The 15,037-nt window shown below is 37.3% G+C and overlaps 1 pseudogene; it reads right to left on the bottom strand.

The window, feature by feature from the left end:
* Window positions 1-11,731, bottom strand: part of LOC109564384 (voltage-dependent anion-selective channel protein 3 pseudogene) — a 101,765-nt pseudogene extending 90,034 nt beyond the window's left edge.
* Window positions 11,732-15,037: the final 3,306 nt, after the last annotated feature.

Here is a 15,037-nt window from a genome sequence, read left to right as displayed (position 1 = left end):
GCCAACAAACACATAAAAAGATGCTCAACATCATCAATCATTAGGAATATGCAAAGCAAAACTATTCAATACAATGAAGTACTATCGCACACCTAGTAGGATGGTTGCTATCAAAACAAACACAGAAAATATAAACATTGGTGAGGACGTGGAGAAACTGTAAAAACTTGTGCACTATTAATGAGAATGCAAAATGATATAACCATTAAGGAAAACAGTATGATGCTTCCTCAAAAAAATAAAAATTATCATAAAAATGATCCAAACAATTTCACTTCTGGAGGTATACTGAAAAGTATTTGAAGCAGAATCTCAAAGAGATATTTGTACATCCATGGTCATAGCAACATTGCTCACAATAGCTACAAAGTGGAAGCAACTGAAGTCTCCATTGGTGGATGAACAGATAAGCAAATGCAGTAAAAGAAGAAAGGAAATGGAAAGAAATACTGCAATATGCTACAATATGAACAAACACTGAGGGCGTATACTAAGTAAAATATGCCAGTTACAAAAAGACAAATACTATGTAAGTCCATTTATATGAGGTCAAAATCATACAGATAGAAAATGAAATACTATTAATAGTTGCTCAGGGAAATGGGATGGGGAGTTATTGTTTAATGGCACAGTTTCAGTATTGTAAGAGGAAAAGTGGAAAAGAGTTCTGGAAAGGATAGTGATAAAGGCTGCACAAAAATGTGAATTTTACCTAATGCCACTGAATTGCACACTTAAAAAATGCTTAAGATAAAATTGTACATGTATTTTACGACAATAAAAAAATTGTGGACTTCCCTCATGGTCCAGTGGTTAAGAATCCACCTACCAATGTGGGGACATGGGTTGTACCCCTGGTCTGGGAAGACCCCACATGCCTCAGGGCAGCTAAGCTCCTGCCCCACAACTACTGAAAGTCACACACCTTATGTCCTGCAACAAGAGAAGCCACTGCAAGGAGAAGCCCACTCACCCCAAGGAAGAGTAGCACCCATTTGGCACAACTAGAGAAAACCTGCACACAGCAATGAAGCCCCAGGATGGCCAAAAATGAATGAATGAATTTTAAAAACTGAATTAATGTACTGTAAGACCACTTAGGGTTGTGCTCTCAAAATAAGTGGAATACAAAGGTTTCTGGAAACTTCCAACTGGACTTGCAAATAAATTGATATGTAAGTTACAAGTTATTTATTTAACATACCTTTCATTTTAAAGCACAGAGTACTATTTATCATATAACAAATTATGTAACAAAAATCCTTGTAAGTACTATTCATATTTAAGCCACACTTACAATTCACTGTATTTGTTTCAGATTATACTCTTTATTTACAGAAATAAAAATGTACAGATACAGCTAAACCCACCCCAGATCTATTTATCTTCTTCTCTTCTAAAAGGGGACTACTATCCTAAAGCCAGGAAATATGATTTTAATTCGTGTTTATATAGTTCTATTAAATATGTAGGCATCTTGAAACAATACATGTGGGGCGGCTATTTACATAAAGGGCATTTCTCTTTTTTAAAAACTTTTTTTTCACTCTGTATTAGGTTTTTGAGTTTTATTTGTATAGATTTGGAAAAAACAAAAAGCCAAGAAACCTCGTCTGAGTCTGGCTAGGTTACCGGAGACAACCTGAACAGTCAGCCTGACAAGACAACCTGAGGGGACAGCTTGATGAGAAGACATCTGAGAGCTCAGAACTCACGGATCCAGACTAGGAATTGTGGGGAGGCTCCAGACATATTGCCAGGGCAAATGCGCGTGGTGGAAAACCTCGTCTCCTCCCATTCCCCATCCTGCGTGCCCCACATACCTGACTCAGAGCTCAGAAGATAGGGATTCGCACTTGTAGACACCGACCAAGGACCACAGGACTTCGGGTGCCAAGACCAAGTCGTCGTGGCGGCGGGACGCTCACACGGCCTTCACAGGGAAGCGGTCATAGCTGCGTCGAGAGAGCACAAGTGCCGGTTGCACCTGGAGACGCTATCAATCAGGTGAGGAGCAAGGGGAAGAGTGGAAGCGCAGGGGAGGCCTTGGGTGGGCGTGGTTTGTCCCTGAGCTCTGCCCAGAACACGGCCTCCAAGAGGTCCCACACCAAGGCAGGCTCACCCAGAGAAAAACCCAGTAGAGCTAGTTAGATCACTTTGATTTCAGTGTAATATTTGGTTGATTAAATATATCTTGTGTTATTAAAAAGTCAAGTTGTTTGCAATTTTTCCTGTTAAAATGTTGCTGTATAAAGAAATCCTACTATATGTATATGTGTGCAAAATTTTTTCTAGGATAGAAAATAAGAGAAATTATTATATCATAGGGGCTTCCCCAGTGGCTTAGTGGTAAAGAATCTACCTGCAATGCAGGAGAAGAGGCAAGAGCCACAGGTTCCATCCCTGGGGATCTCTGGATTGGAAAGATTCGCTGGAGAAGGAAATGTCAGTCCACTTCAGTATTCCTGCCTGGGAAATTTCATGGACAGTGGATCCTGGCAGGCTATAGTCCATGGGGTCACAAAAGAGTCTGACACGACTTAGCGACTAAACACATACAATATATCATAGAGCTTGCTCATCTTAAACTTTAGGAGGTATTCTAAATTGCTCTTCAAAAACAGATTACTTAAAATCATTCTTTGCAAAATTCTAATGCATTAAGAAGGAAGGCAACAAGTTTCTTTAGAGAGAGACTTGGAAAAGTGACATGGATCAGGCCAACTTAATTAGAAATACCTCACCACGATTTTCTTCTAAGATAACTCATATTCAAAAACTGGTTAAGACAAACGTGCATTTCATTTAAAATGCCTTTTGGTACACTGCTAAGTAGCCTTTCTAGTGACATGCAAGAGAGAATAAACCACTGAGAATTCCAACAATAAATTCAAAGTATGTCTTCACTAAGGAAATAGATGCATGAGCAAAGTATATACATAATTGCTCATGCTAAGACACTTCAGTAACATCTGATTCTTTGCAACCCTATGGATGGTAGCCTGCCAGGCTCCTCTGTCCATGCAATTCTCCCAGCAAGAATACTGGAGTGGGTTGCCATGCCTTCCTCCAGGGGATTTTCCCAACTCAGGGATCAAAACCACATCTCCTTCATTGCAGGCATTTCTTAAACCACAGAGCTTTACTAACCTACAGTTGGTGTGCTCAGTCGCTCACAGGGAGCTCCACAGGTGCAGCTTGCACCTGGAGAAGCTATCATCTGTGGGAGGAGCAACAGAGGAAGGGGAGAGGAGGGGGAGATCCCACTCTTTGTGACCCCATGGACTGTAGCCCACCAGACTTCTCTGTCCATAGGATTCTCCAGGCAAGAAGACTGGTGTGGGTCATTTCAAGTCAGTTCTCATTTAAAGCGTGAAACATGTGTTAATATGTGTTGAGGTTTCTCTTTTCTTTCTCCCATCTTTTTTTTTTTTTTTAAGTATGGAGATATCCAGTTGTTCTAACACTTTGTTCAAAGACAACCATTTGTCCATTAACTGACCTATGCAATTTTATAAAAAATAAACTGATCATATATGTGTGGGCCGATTTCTGGCTTCTGTAATCTGTTCCATTTTCTATGCATTACATCCTTCCAACAACCCCATACTTTTTTAGTTACCACAGTTTATGAATAATCTTGAAATTAGGTAGTTTGAATGCTCTAACCTCATACTTTTATGTAGAATCATTTTATTTATTCTAGTTGCTTTGCCTTTCCATATAAATTTCAGAATCTTCTTGTCAATATCTATAAAAATGCTTGCTGAAATTTTCATTGAGATTGAGATAAATATATAGATCAAACTGGAGAGAAGTGACATCTTAATTCTCATCTTCAATTCCAGAACACAGACTATATCTCTCTCATCTCAAGGCATACATAGCAGAAACTGTACTTCTTTTATCAGTGTTTTCTAGGATTAGGAGGCTTTATTTGTATCAATCAGATATGGAAACAACTCAAACAAATGCTCATCAATACATGAATAGGAAAACAAATTTTGGTCTCTGTACTGTGGAATACTACTCAGCAGTAAAAAGAAGAAATTATTGATAGAAACACAAGAACATATCTGGATTTTAAAAGTAATTATGTTCCATGAAAGAAGTCAGTCAAAAAATATTGTATTCTGTATGATCTTATGTATTTAAAGCTCTATAAATGAAAAGCTAATCAACACTGACAGAAAGAACATCAGTAGTCACCTGGGTATGGGTTGGAGGTTGACAGAAGAGAGTAGAACTGAGGATTTACAAAGGGACACAGGTAAACTTTTGGGGGTGATGGATATATTCCTTCTTTTGTGGTAATGGTTTCATGGGTGTACACATAGATCAATACTGATCAAATTATACAATTTAAGTGCTTACAATTTATTTTATGACACATATAACTCAATGAAGCTTGCTTGTTTTACTTTGTATTGCTAAATTTGGTTCTGCATATTTGACAACACACTAATATCCCTTACATCACCTGTCCCGTATTTTCTCCCGAAAGAGGAATTTGAAGACTTCACGACAGAATCAATACATGGAGCTCTAATAACAAAACAGGACCAGTTCTCACAGGTCTACATTTTCTCAATATATTCAGATCACAAAGTAACCACATAATCACACATTTATAACTAAATACTCATCTAAGTTAAAGGAATATTTTTCTCCCTGGAAGTCATAAATTGTAACAATATATTGCATTAGGTAATCACAATTTTGAAGAATAGATGGTGTCCCATTCAGAGTGGTTACTTAGGACATTATAATGGCAGTGTTCCATTCATCACAGCATATAGAAGACATGACACAAATACAATAGAAAGGTCATTAATGTAGAAAGGTTTTAAAACTGTCATCAGATCCATTAGATTTGCTACCAGTATTTTACATAAAAATTGCCTGCTGTGAGGATACAGTACCTGAGATTAGATATTTGAAGAAAATCAAATCAGATACTTGATTGCTAGATGGCATAGCTGTTAAAAGGCCAGACACAAATATATATGAGTAGAAGCTTGATGCATTGAAGGCAGAAATGTCAAGAGACAAATTTCCTTGAGAAATAGGCTGATTCTTTGGTTAGGAGCTGAAATAAGATGGAAACCCACATTTTTCAAAACAAACCCGAGGATTATCATTTTTGTCTATCATGGAAACATATTCATCAATATGTTCATATACTGTGGGTTCAGCCAAGTAATTCAATCAAGTAAGTTGTCAAAGTGACCTTTGTTCTCTTCTTTTTTAAACCTTGACTTGGAAAATGTCACTAGGAAGCTGTTCAAACTCTTAGTCTCCTAGTGGTAGGCCTCAACACAATATTAGGTTTTTCTTTCACTCTTCTGACATCGGGGCTTCAGGTGGCTCAGTGGTAAAGAACCCGCCTGCCAATGCAGGAGACATGGGTTCGATCCCTGGGTAAGGAAGATCCCTTGGTAGAAGGAAATGACAACCCACTCCAGTATTTTTGCCTGGGAAATCCCATGGACAGAAGAGCCTGGTGGGCTGTAGTTCCTGGGGTTGCAAAAAAGTCAGACATGACCTAGTGACTAAACACAGAGAAGGCAATGGCACCCCACTCCAGTACTCTTGCCTGGAAAATCCTATGGACGGAGGAGCCTGGTAGGCTGCAGTCCATGGGGTCGCTGAGAGTCAGACATGACTGAGTGACTTGACTTTCACTTTTCACTTTCATGCATTGGAGAAGGAAATGGCAACCCACTCCAGTGTTCTTGCCTGGAGAATCCCAGGGACGGGGGAGCCTGGTAGGCTGCTGTCCATGGGGTCACACAGAGTTGAATATGACTGAAGTGACTTAGCAGTAGCAGTAGTGACTAAACAACAGCAACATTCTGACATTGACTAAGGTGTGTGCTCTGATAAAGATCCAATATAAACAGATCACAGTATATTTCAGTTTTTAATAACCAGTATGCTAGAAGGCTAGTGTGTGTGTGTGTGTGTGTGTGTGTGTGTGTGTGTGTGTGTGTTCAGTCTTGTCCAACTCTTTGCAGCCCCAAAGACTGTAGCCCACCAGGTTCCTCTGTCCATGGGATTTCCCAGGCAAGAATACTGGAGCAGGTTGCCATTTCTTTCTCGAGGGGATCTTCCTGACCCAGGGATCGAATCCACCTCTTGCAAGTCTGCTGCATTGGCAGTCAGGTTCTTTATCAGTGCCACCTGAGAAGCCCTGCTAGCAGGAGGAATTCTGTTTAATACAAAACTATATACATCTGGTGTCTGTCTGGCAAGATGAGCTTTTTAGAGTTCTGGAATGAACTTTGTCTTAGCCATTATGTTCAATATTAGTAGAATTATTTGGAATTTCTCTGAGGCTACTACATTTCTTAAGCTCAGAAAAGAATAGGTATTTTATAAGGCAGTAACTGAAAGGAGGAGAAAGTTTTGCCCAAAGGGTTATCATACTAGGATTTTAATAAATTTATGTCAGGGCTGTGATACAATTTGGTTAATTCTCAGATCATTCTTTAACCTATTTGAAAATTCATTCATACCTCTTCTATGATTAGCATCACTAACCAGGACAAGGTCACAATTCTATGAAGAGCCCAAGGGTTCTCACTTAGCTAGAATCTGAATGCAAAATATGAAAAGGGAATTAGAATAAAACCACCAGTGAGTATTCTAGAAAGCACTGTTGCCTTGAAAAGCAATGTGGTTGGACTTAAGACAGCCCAAGAATGGTTCAAAGCTATTCCCTCTTGCCCCTGCCTTTTCCCCTTAATTAAGGATACTGGCAGTAGGTGGGGTGACTTACAGAGTGATCCCTTTCAATTTAATGGACACCTAGTCCCAATTTAGAAAAGGCAGAGGAACCAGAGATCAAATTGCCAACATCAGCTGGAACATGGAAAAAGCAAGAGAGTTCCAGAAAAACATCTATTTCTGCTTTATTGACTATGCCAAAGCCTTTGACTGTGTGGATCACAATAAACTGTGGAAAATTCTGAAAGAGATGGGAATACCAGACCACCTGACCTGCCTCTTGAGAAACCTGGAAGCAGGTCAGGAAGCAACTGTTAGAACTGGACATGGAACAACAGACTGGTTCCAAATAGGAAAAGGAGTACGTCAAGGCTGTATATAGTCACCCTGCTTATTTAACTTATATGCAGAATACATCATGAGAACACGCTAGGCTGGAAGAAGCACAAGCTGGAATCCAGGAGAAATATCAATAACCTCAGATATGTAAATAACACCAGATGGACATGAGTCTGAGTGAACTCCTGGAGTTGGTGATGGACAGGGAGGCCTGGCGTGCTGCGATTCATGGGGTCGCAAAGAGTCGGACACGACTGAGCGACTGATCTGATCTGATGGCACAAAGTGAAGAGGAACTAAAAAGCCTCTTGATGAAAGTGAAAGAGGAGAGTGAAAAAGTTGGCTTAAAGCTCAACATTCAGAAAACTAAGACCATGGCATCTGGTCCCATCACTTCATGGGAAATAGATGGGGAAAGAGTGGAAACAGTGTCAGACTTTATTTTTGGGGGCTCCAAAATCACTGCAGATGGTGATTGCAGCCATGAAATTAAAAGACGCTTACTCCTTGGAAGGAAAGTTATGACCAACTTAGAGAGCATATTCAAAAGCAGAGACATTACTTTGCCAACAAAGGTCCATCTAGTCAAGGCTATGGTTTTTCCAGTGGTCATGTATGGATGTGAGAGTTGGACTGTGAAGAAAGCTGAGAGCCGAAGAATAGATGCCTTTGAACTGTGGTGTTGGAGAAGACTCTTGAGAGTCCCTTGGACTGCAAGGAGGTCCAACCAGTCCATTCTGAAGGAGATCAGTCCTGGGTGTTCATTGGAAGGACTGATGCTAAAGCTGAAACTCCAGTACTTTGGCCACCTCATGTGAAGAGTTGACTCATTGGAAAAAACCCTGATGCTGGGAGGGATTGGGGGCAGGAGGAGAAGGGGACAACAGAGGATGAGATGGCTGGATGGCATCACCGACTTGACGGACATGAGTTTGAGTGAACTCCTGGAGTTGGTGATGGACTGGGAGGCCTGGCGTGCTGGGATTCAGGGGGTCGCAAAGAGTCGGACACGACCGAGTGACTGAACTGAACTGAGTCCAAACAACCCCTGTACCTTTCTCTAATTCTGTAGTCATTTATGCTCTACCTGTGGACATACAATTGATAACACTACAGTCTGTATTTACACAGTATAGTACTAACATCAGGGGATTTCTGAATCATTTAAATCACACAATTCATCAAAATGTTCATCACTGAGAAAAAAGGCCCTTTGTGGGTTTTCTTTTCTTTTTTCTGCTTTACTCTATATTTAGAATATTTCAAATGAGTCTGCTCTAATTTTTCAAAGAAGAAAAGCCAAAGAAAACGTTAAAATATGGTAAATTCTAAACACAGAAAAGTAGTTAATTACAGGGAAACTTTAAATGGACATTATACATATGACCGGAGAAGGCAATGGCAACCCACTCCAGTACTCTTGACTGGAAACTCCCATGGACGGAGGAGCCTAGTAGGCTGCAGTCCATGGGATCACTGCAAGTCGGACACGACTGAGCGGCTTCGCTTTCACTTTTCACTTTCATGCATTGGAGAAGGAAATGGCAACCCACTCCAGTATTCTTGCCTGGTCAATCCCAGGGACAGGGGAGCCTGGTGGGCTGCCATCTATGGGGTCACACAGAGTCGGACATGACTGAAGCGACTTAGCAGCAGCAGCAGCAGCAGCATACATATGACCATTTGGATACATAATGAAGCAAAACAGGAAGAGGAATGACCTACCATCTGACAAATCTCTGTAACCTTCCAGTAAACATCTTTAGTTTAGGTCATTGGTTCCTAATTCATCATTTCATGTAACTCAGAGACTTTTTATTTTACATTATTTTGAAAGAAGAAGGAAATCTTTATCTCAGTTGGTAACATTGTTCGTTGCAAACTATCTGTTTTGTTTCTGTGGTCAGTCTTGGGAACAGTCTTGTGAGCCAACTGGTATTATTAGTAAAAGAGGGTGCATTCGAATGAGAGGAAGAATATTCTTCATAGGTCTAGTTTGTAATAATCTTCCTCTTAATTCTATTTTGTGGTCCGAAACCATTTAAGTATATCCTACTTTGGGAATGTAATTGGAAATACTCAATCTAAACTGTTTTTAAATTGACAATTTAGGTTGGGAAATTGCTGAGGGCCATTTATTAATAACATTAGGATTACATAATTCTTAGACTCATTTGGTCATTAATGGTCTCAAATAAATTACAATCCATCATGATTTTGACTCTGATTGTGAAATAATATGTAACTTTTATTCTAATTAACACTTAGTTCATAACATGAATAGTTCAAATTTATACACATGAGTATATATATTTATATATTCTGGAATAACCAGTTACACATAGTTGTATCAGTTTATTTCCTTTTAATTTTCTTTTCACTATTATTTAATGCCCATTTAAACCACCACCTCTAGCTGATTAACTGCTATTTAAACTGGTTAATTAGGAATGCAGATTCCTTTGATTTGTTCAATAAAAATACATTCTAAAAATATAGCAAAAGTAGAACCTTCTTTTACATTCAGTTAAAATTTCATTACCTCATAGCCACTTGAAAATATATTCTTCTGCCAATGCTGAAAATATTTCTAATTTTAAAAAAAGAAAGAAAACACCTGTTTTGGGTCCAATTATGAATTGCAGAGAACTATCATTCCTAATTACTAAATAGCTACAGAATTCCCATTTAAGTAAAATCAACTACACTTGAAAATAAACCTAGAATTTAAATGTTATAATCATTTATAATTCATTCTGCTTCTGCACACAAAAATAAGGCTTGATTTAAAAGTAAGCCAAGGGTAGGACATGTCCTTTGAGAATCTCACTGGGTGGTTTTAACATGGATGACACTAAATTTTAAGAAATTGAATGAGAGCATTTGTTTTTTTTTTTCCTTCTAGCACATTTTGTAAATTAACCTTAACGTAATCTTAGCTTCCTCTCCCCAACCCCAAGAAAAGATAACCTGTAATACTTCTAAATGTATTTTAACATTACCAATTAAATCTTCTAGATTTAATTCTAGAACCCCAATATGAAATTATACTTAAGAATTTCTGGGCATAATATAAAAACTTACTCTTAATTTGTAAGAATGAGTATAATTAGATCTCAAAGATTGAAACAGATAGCACTTGTACTTTAGGAAAATCAATGACCCAAAGAAATCCAATGATACTTTCTCAGACAAAATTACTGAGGGTGGAACTTTTAGAACTCAAATACAGTTAATGTTCTCTTGGGAAAGACTCCCAATATCAATCTTTAATGTGTAGACACATTTCAGTCCCCCAAACACTACAAATCAGTTCTCCCAATTTAGGCATCTTTCATGTTGATTTGTACAAAGAGTATTTTAGTCATTGCTTCATGCCATATATCACTAAAATACATATATTATCATTACATTTTTCTTCAAAAAGGCATTTAACTATACCCAAAACAATATGGGCTGCTATAAGGAATTCTAGTGGGAAAAAAAAAAAATTCAATGGCCACTTTTTGGAACTTGGTTTTGTTAGCCAAGCCTTCTTCTATAGGTTATTTTAGACATGTTTGTTTGCTGCTACTTAAAATAAGGTCCCACATAACCTTGCTGATTATAGAAGTTCACTGCTAAAACCACCTGACACAGCACATATTCTGTCAAAAGCACACATTGCAGAGTTGATTTATAGGGGAATATGACAATATTCAGGTTAGGTAGGAGGCAAAGTTTAGCATTCCCTTAAGGCTCTATGTGTACATGCTGATTTACAATCAGTTGAGTGCATCTTAAATTAAAACATGTATATACATCAACAACAAAAACATAAATTTCTGTTATGATTTTTTTTCAATTTGCATGCCCCTTTTTCTGCATTTTTCCATGTAAGTAGTGATGTTTTTGAGTCCACAAAGAAAGGAATGGATTCCTAGGCCTGCTGAGAAAACTAGGATGATCCTAGAAATGCTCACTAATCCTTGGCAGGGATTAAAACCAAGGCAAAATAAAGAAACAAACAAAAATGTTGTCTTGCTCCTGATATGTGGACCTGGGAGGGAGTCAGTCAGTAAATATGCCCCATTCTCTGGTTTTCTTCTAATAGTAAAGAAATTATTTAAGCACAGACTTTGGATTGGCAGACATATATTTGAGTTCTGGCTTTGCCACTCACCATGTGTGGATTTCGGTCAGGTCACCAACATCTTTAGATCTTAGTGTTACCCCTCACTAGGATGGGGATAAAAATTGTATCAAATTTTTAGAGAATATATGATACATTGATGAAACAATACATGTGAAGAAATTCGTAGCTGACACACAACAGTCATTAAGTGTTACTATTAGTGTCATTTCTGAAAGTCACAATTTTTTTGTCAGCTGTACAATGTACTTCACCAGTGAATTTTTACAATGTATACAAAAACATAACCATGACAATCACCATAAAATAGAACATTTCATCATCCTAAAATGTTCCCACATAAAGTCACAAACTTTTAAGACTGGAAGAAAATTTTGTGGCATCTATCCAATGTCTTTATGTTATAAATAAGGAAGCCAAGGTCCTGTGCAATGTAGAAAATTATGCATGCTTACTTACCTCAGTAGTGTCAAATCTGTTAAATATCTCAAATCTCCTTCCTCTGGATTTTGTTCTCTTCTGCTGTACCATACTGCCTCCAGGGAGCCACCCTGTAGGGAAAGCTCAGCACCCTACAGAGCTAACCACAGAAATGCAACAATACATATGACCAGGACCAATGGACACAGAACCAGTGAACAGCAAAGAATGCCCTCATTTGGAATATGAGCACTGAAGAGGTTTCTTGCTTTTTCAGTCTGGAAGAACCTGCAAAATTTACTTTATTATTGAAGTTCAGAAATGTCAGTAGTGTTTGCCAAGAGCAACATATTTAAAGAAAAATAATACATACATTAAACAATGAAATTTGGGGATAAAGTGGGTGTACCTTAGAAAAAGATGTTGTATTGGAAAAAGAGAAAGACTCCTAGCACTGTAGACACAAAACAAAAATCATATGGGTTTTGGATCAAAGTCTTGTTTTTAGGAGGATCTGATGCTTCATTGTTCGGCGAAACATTGGCTCATTTCATGCCAAGCTATGATGGCCTTGTATCCTGATTGGGCTTTTTAAGTGTTTAGAGTAGATCAGTCAGGATTACAGAATTCCACACTGCTGGTTCTTTTGAGATGAAAGAGCCTTGCACTTCTATCCTTCATCAAATGTCTAGGTTAAAGAGATGATATCTACACACCATAGATGAAAATAGTGACTTTCTAACATTTTATTTATATTCTCTAAAATAATTTTGAAAACCTATGAATTGCCTTGCACATTTTAAGTTGACATCCAGAATTTCCTGTCATTATTTTAAGTTTAAAATACTACTTAAAATGTATAAGATCTGGTGTTTTTTAAAATACTAACTTTAAAAAACAAAATTATTAGATTTCAAACAATTGAAACATATTTCAGATATTTTCAAGGAAATCTAATTATCATTGTGATTTTAATGCCCACCATCCTCTATGAAAGAAGGAAAAATGAATAAGGTATTTTTTTGAAAATCTACCATCATTCCTTTTGGATCTTGTTCATATAGTTCCATTCTACTTCCATATACAATCTATTCTTTATAAAATAATTTAATGTATGAAAGTCTTCTCTAGGTAATCCTATAATCCTTAATTTTAGCTTGTACATATGAACATTTGTTTGTTCATATATTTGTTTATAATTTTCAATGATCATCTGTGTTGACAGAAGCAAAATAAATTTATCATCAATTCAACTAAGGATAGTAAGTAAAATATAATTAAGAATGCATTTCTTAATGAAATACATGATGGATGCTCTTGTTTCAATTAGTTTATGCACCCTCTTTTAAAAATTCAGACTCATTTCTATTTCTATTTTTTACTTGACATATTCAGTGAGATAACTTGCTCTCCTCTAAAGAGATGAGAATTCAAAGAATTTCATTATGGCAATGAAACAATTCATTGAACTCCTTTCAAGTTATAAGGCAAAATCACATATTGATCTCTCATTAAAAATATGTCTGTAATGATCTAATTACTAGATTTGTTTCTTCATTCAGTTTTATCAAAAGCAAAGAATTAGAAGCCACATGACTGGCAAAAGAAATCATTTCTCAGTCAGTATCATTTAAATTATCCCTTTGATTGGGCCCTCTCACAGAGGCAATGTACCATATGAAGATTCCCTTTGTATGAAATTTATGACTTCCTATGGCAAACTGGGAGAAAAACAATTAGAAAAGAGAAATTGAGAAAGTATAACAGACAAGAAACTTTCAGCATGATGCATTGGCCACCAGCAAACTGTCAGGCATATCCATTCTAGGAAACTACACATGTGGCAATGTTGAATATTTGGAAATAGATTTCCTTAAAGCTATTCTTGCTTAAGGACCTGGTGGAACATGGACTCCCAGGGGAAAGTATATATTCCAGCATGAAGACCACTGGAGTAACAAATGTAAGACTAATTTTATTCATGAAAGATGTTTTCTATGCTGCTCTTTAGACTTCTATTAATTTGTATCATATGAAAGCTACATGCTTACTAGAATCATTCCTCATTGATATCAGTTCAGTTCAGTCGCTCAGTCATGTCCGACTCTTTGTGACCCCATGAAGCGCAGCACGCCAGGCCTCCCTGTCCATCACCAACTCCTGGAGTTCACCCAGACTTAAGTCCATCAAGTCAGTGATGCCATCCAGCCATCTCATCCTCTGTCATCCCCTTCTCCTCCTGCCCCCAATCTTTCCCAGCATCAGAGTCTTTTCCAATGAGTCAACTCTTCGCATGAGGTGGCCAAAGTACTGGAGTTTCAGCTTTAGCATCAGTCCTTCCAAATAAATCTCAGGGCTGATCTCCTTCAGAATGGACTGGTTGGATCTCCTTGCAGTCCAAGGGACTCTCAAGAGTCTTCTCCAACACCACAGTTCAAAAGCATCGATTCTTCGGTGCTCAGCTTTCTGCACAGTCCAACTCTCACATCCATACATGACCACTAGAAAATCCTCATTTATATATATATATATATATATATAGTCCTGATTTTGAAGGCCAAACACTAAAAAAATCATATACCATTACTAGGAGTATGATAAACTCAAGACTGCAACTTAGGGCCAATTGGGAAAAAAAAAAAGGTAACTTTTAGAGGTAATGTTAGCATTTTCTGTAAAATGCTTATTGAAAATAATTCAATTACATTCCTCTCATTAAAGTATCTTGCAACAAATTCTTTCCACTAATTTGTACTAGGAAATTTTTGTCAGTCTTGAATAATTAATAGATTTTATTTTATTATGGAAAAAAGGTTATAGAACATTTTGTGCTTCTAGTTTTGTCTTAACTGCTAGGATACTTAGACCCCAATTTAGAGTTAAATCACTGTCAATATTTCTTAACTATAAAATATGCTTCTTCCCTTTTCTTATGATTTTATATTTTTTCAAAAGTCTTATATATATGCAATTCATTTAAGCCATAAGTCTCTTTTTTGAAGATTTAAGGTATAAGTTAGAGAATGGAGGAATTTAAATAGAAATAATTAAAATATTTACAATCCCGCTATATAGCTGGGGAGGCTAAAATTTGTTCTTATGACAATTACTATATGTTAGGAAACTGGTATAAATATGGTATACTCTGAAACGTTTTTCAGATTAGCAGTAGAATACTATACATAATTATTTATAGAGTTGCTATTGGTCTGTAACCTGATAGCATTACTGTTCATGGTAGCAAATGCACATAAGTTTCTACTGGTCTCTGATTGGAGCTGCTATCAGAACTTCTGACAGGACTCGTGACCACAAAAGCAACCATACCTAGAAACAGCAATGGTAAAGAGACCTCATTGCCTTGCTCTACTTTCCAATTTTGAAAGAAAAAGTTCTGCAACCTATCTAATCCATATG

The sequence above is a fragment of the Bos indicus genome, chromosome 10 (genome assembly GCF_029378745.1).
Source record: "Bos indicus isolate NIAB-ARS_2022 breed Sahiwal x Tharparkar chromosome 10, NIAB-ARS_B.indTharparkar_mat_pri_1.0, whole genome shotgun sequence".
In the NCBI taxonomy this organism is placed as follows: domain Eukaryota; kingdom Metazoa; phylum Chordata; class Mammalia; order Artiodactyla; family Bovidae; genus Bos; species Bos indicus.
This window is presented reverse-complemented; position numbering and strand designations above follow the sequence as displayed.